The sequence below is a fragment of the Castor canadensis genome, chromosome 1 (assembly GCF_047511655.1).
Source record: "Castor canadensis chromosome 1, mCasCan1.hap1v2, whole genome shotgun sequence".
Taxonomy (NCBI): domain Eukaryota; kingdom Metazoa; phylum Chordata; class Mammalia; order Rodentia; family Castoridae; genus Castor; species Castor canadensis.
In genome coordinates, this window is record NC_133386.1 from 149,732,491 (window position 1) to 149,740,271 (window position 7,781).

General features: G+C 49.1%; 1 long non-coding RNA gene across 1 annotated transcript; it reads left to right on the top strand.

The window, feature by feature from the left end:
- Positions 1 to 1,477: 1,477 nt before the first annotated feature.
- Positions 1,478 to 5,926, top strand: LOC141421476 (uncharacterized). The gene is made up of 3 exons (XR_012446020.1): positions 1,478 to 1,738; positions 2,945 to 3,041; positions 3,892 to 5,926. It is a non-coding gene; the product is annotated as an uncharacterized lncRNA (long non-coding RNA).
- The last annotated feature ends 1,855 nt before the right edge of the window (positions 5,927 to 7,781 follow it).

Below are 7,781 nucleotides of genomic sequence, written 5' to 3' on the forward strand. Positions count from 1 at the left end.
TTGTGGAATTTTTAAAAAGGTGAGGCCCAGTGGGAGATCAGTAGTCATTGGGGGTGTGCTCTTGAAGGGTTTCCTGGAACCCCAGCTCCTTCCTCTTCATCTCTTCTGATTCTCAGCCATGAGGTGAGCAGTGCTCCCACCATGATGTGCTGCTTCACTACAGGCCCAAAGTGACAGTGTCAATCAATCATGGGTTGAAGCCTCCAAACTATGACTCACAATAGCCTTTTTCTCTTTGCAAGTCGATTATCCCAGGTATTTCATTCTTGTGATGGAACACTGACTAACAGAAGGGTAAAGACACAGATCTTTGAAAAGTGTTAAGTTATCATGCATGGAGCCCTCTTAATGGCTGAGGTTTAGTTCCAGTGACATCCAAAATGAGACATCATTTGGTTACAGGAAGAGAAAGAGTCTGAACCTCACTTAAGTGAGGGACCCAGGGGAACTTCCAGGCATCCAGTGCAGGAATTATACCTGAGCTTCACAGAGACTGAGTCACCAGGTGACTCTTTTCTGTCTTTGTTGGGGTCATGTGCCTCTCTCTACTACATACTCCTCTCTGTTCACCAAGAGAAAAGAGAAGTTCCTTCTCAAAGCTGGCAGCTCAACTCCCCAAATCAACTACCTTGTGGCTACTGCAGTGTTAGCCCAGCCCTGGCTTCTTCTCCTCTGACACCATGCAACTGCCTGTCCCTGTGGCCTCAGATCCAGCTTGGGAGAGGTGTCCACTCTTTGTCCACTTGGGTGTGTGCTGAGTAGGGCCCCAGGTTTCCTAGACATGGCTTCAGTGTGGTGGTGGGAGGTTCTCTGAGAGGTAGAGCTGGCCACCCCGGTTGTCACTAACTCACTAAGTGACCTCGAGTGAGTCATTGCTGAAACTAAGTCATTCATCTCAATGTTTCATCTTACAAATGAGTAAAGTGTGTCCTGGAATCCAACTCACACTGAGAATTAAAGGCAGTGCTGGGACTTGAATTCAGTCCTCTCAACTCAATACAGGATTTTTCCCATGGCTTCAGGGTGGTCCTTCTTGGGTTCAAACGCAGAGGAGAGTTTACACTTGGTGTAATGGAACTGGGGAAATAAAAGTGACACAATGCTATAGCCAGGAGGACTGCTAGATGTGACATATAAGGCTGGGGACATGTTCTCTAGGGATCCAGCACTGTGCCATGCCAGAGCCTCCCTCTGAAGCCCACAGGCCAGGTGCAGCGGCTGTGCGGCTCCCAGGGAACCTTCCTGGCGCTGGCTGAGCACCTCTCTTGGGGCTCACTAACTGGGCAGCTCATTCATGGATATTTTCAGCCAGGTCTCTCCAGGACACGGCTCAGGTGTCTTTTCTTGTCTCCCAACTTTTCACCTCCATATATGTCACCATATGTGGTGACAGAAAGCATGTGATACATCCTGGACCCGCAGCCTCCTGACTGCCCCAGAAAAGGGACTGTCTATTCTGAGAAACGGGGGGGTAGGCTCTGGGGATATAACAGCAAGGAAACAGAGTTTCTGCCCCAATAAAGCTGATGGCCAAGAGCAGAGGACAGACAAATACACACTACGACGTGCTGTGAAGGGAAGGGACAGGAAAGAAGTGTGGGAGTACTCAGAAGGCACCTGGCCTGGCCAGGGAGGACGGTCCCTGAGGAGTGGTGGCTGGGCTGAGGACTGAGGAAGAGGAAGAGTGGTGACCACAGCTCATGCTCCTGAGTGTGCCTGGTGTGCCAGTCACCTATAGGTGGTATTATCTTCTTCATGTCACAGCGAGGAACAGAGACACAGGGAGCTTTCATACGTTGTCTAAGATTTCACGGTTTAAGAAGGGCTGCAGCTGAGGAGCCAAAGCCTGTCAGTGTGACTAGAGAGATGGCTCCAGCAGCCACTGGACCACAGGACAGCCCAGCCGGCAAATGGGCCAAGCTGGGAAACAATGTGGGTGGGGTGGGGAGAGGCAACAAGCCCAGGCCAGCCTGGGGGGAGCCCAGCAAGGCAGGCATAGCTAGTGTGAGAGGAGGCTTTGGAGGGCTTTGGAAAGGCTCAGGACCATGATGAAACTTTGTTCTTTATTCTGAACACAGTAGGAAGGAAGACACGGGAGGAACCTAAGGTCAGGAAACATGATCTGAAGTATGTTTTAAAAGGCCATTCTATTTGTGCAATGGTGCACAGATTGGAAGGGGGCAGAAGTAGATGTGAGAAGACAAATTTAGGGGCCACTGCAGGGACCCTGAGGAGGGATGATGGCAGTGTGTGTGAGGGGGAATACTGAGCAGGGAAAAAGGAGGACTGGAGGTTTTAGTTTCCCCTTTGGTGGTCCTAGGGTTTGAACTTGGGCATCAAGCTTGTTGGGCAGGCACTCTGTCACTTGAGCCATGTCTCCAGCCCTCTTTTTACTTTAGTTATTTTTTTGGATAAAGTTTTGCATTTTTGCCACGGACAGGCTTTGGACAGCAATCTTCCTACCTATGCCTTCCCTATAGGTGGGATTCTAGCTATGAACCACCATACCCAGCTTGTCAGTGAGATGTGGTCTTTCTAACTTTTTTGTCTTGGCTGGTCTCAAACCATGATCCTCCTGATCTGTGCCTCTCAAATAGCTGGGATTATAGGCATGAGCCACCACACCCTGCCCAGGACTGGAGCTCTTTTAGACACAAAATGGATGGTGTGTGAGAGTACAGGGACTGCAGGTGAGGGAGGTGTCCAGAGATTCCTCAGGTTCTAGACTGTGCAACTCAACGGAGCCTGGAGGTATTCATGAGGAAGAAGATGCTGGAGGGCCGTACTTACTTTCTGCATGTTGTTCACACTTTTTTCTGTGACTCAGATTCAAAGGATCATTTTACTTGAGGATGTTCAAGCATAGTTCTGTGTAAGGGTCGATCTGATGGCTCTGGGAAATGACAACATGTCAGCCACTTATTAGATTTTCTGCTACTCACAGATCCTTCACTGTCACGAGGCAAAGGAATCAGAGGATGGAGCCAGAGCCCAGTCCTGCAGAGCAAAACGAATGAGGTTCTCAGGCAGCCTGCCTGCAGGTGAGGTGGCACCTGGCTTTCTCAGGTCACTTTTTCAGGCGACCATTCAGGAAACTCATGCTGCCTTCCAGAATTTCACATCTTCTCTCAGGGAGGCCTGTATATGGGGGACATCCATGTCGCCATGTGTACTAGGCATGAAGCTGTTACAGCAAGGCTGTGAGAATTCCTGTTCCCCTGCTGTAGCTGGCAGGGATGCGGAAGTACAGGATGGACAGACGAGGGAGCAGCTACTGAGCAAGGGTCCTCAAAGAAATGAAGAGACTCACCAGGCACTATGGTTTGCACCTGCAACCCTAGCCACTTGGGAGGCTGAGATTGAGATGGTTGAGGTTTGAGGCCAGCTTGGGCAAAAAGTTAGGGAGACACCATTGCCACCAACAGCTGGTGGTGTTTATCATCCCAGCAACATAGGGAAGCCAAAATAGGAAGGTTGTGGTTTAGATCTGCCTGGACAATAAAGTGAGATTCTGTCTGAAAAGTAACTAATGCAAAAAGGGCTGGTGGAGTGGGTCCAGTGGGAGAACACCTGCCTAAGCAAGCACGACGCCCTGAGTTCAAACCCCAGTATTACTGGGGGTGGGGGGCGGGGGAGAGAAGAGGATCGTGCAACTCCCACAGCATACTGGGAAGTCTCATGGCCCCACCTGCAGCCCCTCTCCCAGCAGACATTCTGTGCACTCAACCCAGGCAAGGGTGAGCTGCGCAGCAGGAGTTCTGGGTGCTCTGTGCCGCCCAGATCCCTGATTTGGGACCCAGGCACTCAGTCCTCCCACTGCTAGGAGTGGTGGCTGCTGCTGGCTCACAGCTGAGCCCCTTTGGAGACTGCCCTTTCACCTCGCTCTTGCAGAGGCAGCCTTAAGAAATCTGAAGGTCATCCATGCTCCAGAGCAGCACACAGCATTGTTCCTGTGGTGACCGTCTCTCAGTCCAGCTTCCCCTCTGCCCTGCCAGCTCCCTCACCTCCAAGAGCGCACACAATCTCCTGCACACACGGTTCCAAGGTTCCAAGTTGGCGACTGCACACATGGTTCCTGGGAGCCCGGCGCAAGACACACTGCAGCTTTGTTATGTGTGAACTTAGCTTGTGGAGACAACAGGTCCCTTTCTGCATGTTTCCAGTCAGTGTGGGTCACAGGGAAGGTCTCTAGGGATTATGAGGGCAAAAAGGAGACAGTTGCCAGCTTGTAGCATCATCACATAGCCACTGATCGGCCAGCTCACTTCCTTGTCCTGAAATCACGGCTGGGCTAGGTGTGAGTGTTCAGCTCAGTGATAAGGGACTGGGCCTCCCCACGATTGCCTCTTGCAGGTCAGAGACAGCTAGGATAGATGGGGGTCCAGGCTGCCATTCTAGGGTGTCAGCTTGTGCCCTTGGGTTCCAGTCTGCTCATGATTTTCTCTTCCTGATGCTTGCCCTGTGGAATTCAAGTTCATGAATCAGACATAGAGACAGCCTTACCACCACCACTTAACTACCTCCCACAAATAAGAAACCCCTTAAAATCATCCCACTAGTTCTGCTTCTTTGATTCAACACTGACTGCTGTAGACATGCAGTCAAATTATAGAGAAGCTGTAGCTCCTGCACAGACTAGTACAGTAGCAAATAGGACCAGGATTAGTAGAACAACAGAAGCTTAGATGAAAACATCTGCTTTGGGAAGAAAGAGATGTAAAGAAGTCATGGGCATGGACAATGTTAGACGAGACCTTGCCCCGACCACTCCTTGTTTAGGGCTGAGTGGTGTCTGATGTAATGATCTAAAGAATTAAATCCTTACCTCTCACCTGCCAGAGTCACTCTGCCCCACTGCTGGATGTGTGTACACACATCCAATGGCATCTTTTATTCCAAAGTCTGCCTCAGTTTCCCTCAGCTCCTCCTTTTGAGGCATCAAGGACCCTGAGCCTCAAAGCCCTGCAGGCAAGTGCAGGACCCAGATGCACTGATCACAGAAGCTTATCCTGAAGACTTGGCCCAGGCCAAGTCTCTTCCCAAGGGCTTTGCCTTATCCAGGGACATCTGCTTTCTAGTCACTCTCTTCCCTTCTTCCAGGGACCGACACTGTATTCTCTACCCATTGAGTGTGACTGAATGGTGCCCCCCAGGGATCTCTGGATTAAGGAGTAATTTTCTCAACATGGAAGGATGAGGAGACAGTGGGTATCAGGAGGGGGGAGCAGAAATGAAATAGGGTTTCCAACTGAGTAGGAAGGAGGAGAAAAAGAGTAATAGCAGCAAAGGGAGTGGGAGAAGGGGCTCATTAGGCACTATTTGAAAACATCATGGTCCCCGAGCAGGGTTCTTCACACACTCAATGGTTTGCACATAGAATTTATCTGCAAACTTAGAAAATGTATGTTAAAAGGCAGCCTAACTTTCTATTCTGCCTGTGCTCTTCAGCCCTCTGCTTCCCTCTCTCCAAGTACCTGTCTGGGCACAGTGGAGCTGCCTGTCTTGGGGGGAGCTGCACTGCTAGAGGCTGACCAGGAATACTTCTGACAGGGCTAGGAAATTTTTTTTATGCCCAACTTCCCACCTATTAGCATATATGCGGGCTTTGGTAAACTGAAAAATAGCACTCCCTCCGCCCCCAACATATCTACATCCTCATCTTTAGACTCGTGAGAATTACCTTAGATGGCAAAAGGGGTCTTTGTGATGTTACTAAGTGAAGGGACCTGAGGTGGGAACCTGGATTTGCCTGATGGGCCCTGGATAGAATGACATGCACTCTTAGAAGACACAGAGAGAGATGTGCCACATGAAGACAGTGATGGGAAGATGGAGCTGAGAGACTCAATGATGCTGACCTTGAAGACTGGAGTCACGTGGTCACAAGCCAAGGAGTGAGTGCAGCAGCCTGCAGAAGTTGGGAAAGGCAAACTATAGACTCTCCCCCAGCGCTCCAGTGGAAAGCAAGCCCTGCCCACACCTTAATATCAGCACAACAATGTTGATTTCAGACTTCTTAATTCCAAAATGGAGAGAATAAATTTCTTTTGTTTTAAGACACAAAGTTTGTGGTTTATTTTTTACATAACCACAAGAATCTACTGAATAGACCGTTCATGTGCATATAGAGTAAATATCTCCTGCCAACACAGGAGGTGGCACTCTGGGGAAATGACATGAAGAGGACAGTCATATTTGGGTGCAGGGAGGGCGGTGCCTTCTGCAGGTGACTGGAAGGAGAGATGAGTTTAGACACTGAAAAGAACCATGGAGTGTGAGGAAGTGTGGTTCAGGAACTGTGTTTATAGCTGGCCTGACTTCGGATCTGTTATTAGATTTTATTAAAACTTCTGAGTTTTCTTCTCTAAAAAATAGGAAATATTATCCCTTATTATTATTAAACCTTATCAGCTGTTGGAAGAATTTAACGAGATGGGTCAAGTTAAAATAGTTCACAGCATTTCCAGTACATTTAAATGCTAAGTAGCTGGTATCCACAAGAGGAGGTATGGCGGCCATTCAGGCAGGTTCTAGCAACCCTGGCTTCCAGGAAAGCAGATCCCTGTGGTCTGACTGCTAAATCACACCCCCGTTCCCGTGTTTGCCAGGGCTGCAGCCAGGACTGTGTCTGCATGTGTCAGAAATGATGATCAGGGACCCAGGAATGGGACCTGGCTGGGGTAAGACAGCAGGAACCAAGCAAATTCTGAGCACCAGTCCCCAAGGCCCCCAGGATTCCAGGCAGCAGAACCAACTACTTAATTTGCAGGGCTCAGCACGAAATGAAAATGTGGGGTCGCTTGTTCAAAAATTAAGAATTTGAAGGTGACAAGTGCAGAGAACTAAGCCAAGTGGGGGGCTCTTTTGAGCCTGGTCTCTTCTGAGTGCACAGTCCCAGCAGACATCACAGGTCCATGAAGTCAGCCCTGCAGGTTACGGACAGTGGGGAGTTAAGGATAAAGTCCAAGCTTCCCCTCTGGGCCAAGTCAGAGAGAGCTCCGCTGATTCCCAAGGCAGAGATGCTCAGCTCTAATGGGCACAGGAATCAATCAGCAGGCTTTCCAATCCTATCACCGATGACAACAACAACTGTAGTGATAATGTTACCTTTGTAGCTTGTGTTTACCAGGCCAAACCATGCGCTAGAAGCAAAACTAGAAGGGCTTTGTGAGGCACTGCTATTTTTTTTTTATGGCTTGTTCCTGTGTTTTCTTCTGGTTTGAAAAGAATTAATAATAATGCTAACACATATTCCAGGCCCTATTACCACTGACTGTATCGTACATTAGCTCACTAAGGCACACGGGCTTTTTGCTACTAATTTTTATGTACTATCTTGTGTGTGCCTTTTGCCATTCTAGGTATCACTATTATGCCCATTTTACAGATGTGGAAACTGAGGTGGAGAAAGGTTTTGTAACTTGCTCATATCACCTGTCCCCAAAGTCCATGCTCTCATGTAGATGGCTGTGCATAGACTGGAATGGATGGAGCATTGGCTATCAGCAAATAATTCATAATACACTTTCATACATGACAATCTCTCACCATTCTGTGAAGCATGGCTGAAGCCCAGTTTCTGAAAGAAAAGATTGAGGTTTGGGAAAATCAAGGGTTAAGTTCACAGTCAGTAAGTGGGAGAAGCCAAGCCTAGAGGCCCAGGGCTCTGTGAGCACACCATGCTGTCTCTTCTCCATTGGAGGGTTGATGGGATGAGGGGTCTATGAGGAGCAGGCATCCAGCTCCAAGTGTGCGGAGTTCAGCAGTGTCTCCAGGGAAGG